Source organism: Chrysoperla carnea, chromosome 5 (genome assembly GCF_905475395.1).
Source record: "Chrysoperla carnea chromosome 5, inChrCarn1.1, whole genome shotgun sequence".
NCBI classification, from domain to species: Eukaryota; Metazoa; Arthropoda; class Insecta; order Neuroptera; family Chrysopidae; genus Chrysoperla; species Chrysoperla carnea.
The window spans coordinates 73,155,550-73,157,898 of NC_058341.1; the positions used below are offsets into that span (position 1 = coordinate 73,155,550).

The following is a 2,349-nucleotide window of genomic DNA, read 5'->3' on the forward strand; positions in this document are numbered from 1 at the left end:
TCAAACCAGGAAGTAATAACAAAGTTTGTATTTAAAGAAACACAAAATTGTCAAATTGAGGTCACTTCAATATTTGGTTAAAAATTTTCCATTAAAATGATAATTTTTTATATAGGATATAATAATAAATATTTATTAAATGAAAAAATTTGCCATCCTGAAATTGAAAATTTATCTAAAACAAAGAAAAAAGGATTTGGATTAACTAATATCAAATAATTACTTTGAAATATATTTAATATTATATTAGATTTTACATTTAATTTTTTAGAGTGTACAAAATTTATTTCTAGGAAGAATTATAAATATGCTTATTATATAATTTATCTTATAAGAGTTTATTATTTTAATATACATTGTATGAAATATAATAGTTTATTATAAAAACAAATCAATATATATCTAATATTTAAATATTTACTTCCATATACACATTAGAGTGATAAACAAATTAAAATTATTATCTTCATATACTTATGAATGTTTTTAAGATATTAATAAATTATAAATAACTAACCTTCTTAAGTATCACTTTTTGTTTTCACATATTTTTTTTTTAATATTTTTGAAACCTTGTAAATCAATTATTAACAAATTCATGTTGTATATTAGAGTAATAAACAAATTAAAATTATTACCTCTATCTGCTTACGAATGTTATTAATAAATTATAAATTATTCTTTCTTAAGTATCACTTTTTGTTTTCACATATATTTTTTATTATAATAATGCTCTCTCATCGAAATCAAAAAAATAAGATTTTGTTTTAAAGAATTAGCTTAGTTTTATATTTTAAAACGTTAACAACAAGATGGAAGCAATCGATAATTTTGAAGAAAAAATTATGTTGAATAAAAAGATTGATCATCTTTTAAAAAAAAGTTTTGGTATATTTTATAAATATAGAAATATACATACAATATTTTTCTGTAAAGCCGATTCGAAATATGATATTCAAAATTCGGCAGGTTGTTTATTTATTGAAAATGGAGGCGATTCAACAAAACCAAATATATTTCAAAAAGAATATGTGGAAACACTTTTCTATCAATTGAGTCTAAGAAAATATCGTTGTAGGCTTCATCTAAAGTATACGAAAATTAACTCGGAGGAAGATATGTTTGATATGATAATATCAACAAATGAAATCCCAGATAATTTTTATTTAATACAGGTAAAAAAAAAAATCAAATTTTTTATAGTTATTATATATTTTTTAAGTGATGTAATACTTTTAGGATGGTGAAGCCAAAGAAGACAACGCAGACAATAATATAGAAGAGATGGAAATTGAGGATAGTGTAGATGACGAATCGGAAAATGAAGAAATTGATGAAAGTGTAGATGAGGAATTGGAAAATGAAGATAGTGAATATGATGAGACTGTAGATGATGAAGAAAAGAGTTAAAAAATAATGTGAGTTTTTAATAATATTTTTACTAAGTAAAAAATAGTATAAGCTAAAAGTTTTTCAAATTTTCTCTTCATTTTAATTTCTACTATTAGAGTTGTTACACAATGGAAAACAACACACAAAAAATGTCTGCAATTGTTATTTTAATTTTATTTCTATTGTTAAATATCTACATGATCTTCTATAAAATGGATAGGTACTTTGTTGTTAAATAAAAATATTTTTTTTTTGTATTATAATCAACCTTTGCTAAATTTAATTTTTTTTTTTTTTTACAGCAACATAAATTATGAACAACCTTTAGATTTAGAGTAAGATTTTTTTTTCATAAATCCAGAGTAAATTATATATATGATTTAAATAATAATAATAAAATTTTTTAGCATTGGGAAGTATGAAAATTATACATCACTTATGGAAATATTGAAGAAAAGTCAGGATAATTTAACGTAAGTAAATTTTTTCTCTACTTTTATAATTTTTTTAATTTTTATTTTCTTTTGTTTAATAGTAAAATCATTCACGAAGAAACCAAAGGGATTTTACAAATAGGAGAAGAAATCTTAAAAAGCCTAGACTACATGCCTTATGCTGTTATCTCACATCTTGATAAAAAAAATTCTAATGTTTAAATCATAAAGTGTTGTTTTATAATAAAAAAAAAAAAGCTTTGAATAAATAGGTTTTTTATTATTCTAAATAATAATTTAAAGGTGTACAAGTTGTTTGCAAGGTTTTTTCTATAATAGATGGGTGGTTGATAAATAATTCCAATAAGAATTTCTTTAACATTGGATTTTTTTCATGAGAAATCATCGATGAAATATGTGGATACCAATTTCCAAATTGAGCTTGTCCATTTTCCTCGTTTTGAAATTTATTCCTCACCAAATTCATATAACCATTAATATTTAGTGACTCCAAAATTGAAAA

At 21.5% G+C, this 2,349-nt stretch overlaps 1 long non-coding RNA gene across 1 annotated transcript; it reads left to right on the forward strand.

Annotated features, from left to right (window-relative positions):
• The first annotated feature begins 1,692 nt into the window (after positions 1-1,692).
• LOC123300097 lies at positions 1,693-2,030 on the forward strand. Its single transcript, XR_006535372.1, has 3 exons — positions 1,693-1,727; positions 1,800-1,865; positions 1,928-2,030. It is a non-coding gene; the product is annotated as an uncharacterized LOC123300097 (long non-coding RNA).
• Positions 2,031-2,349: the final 319 nt, after the last annotated feature.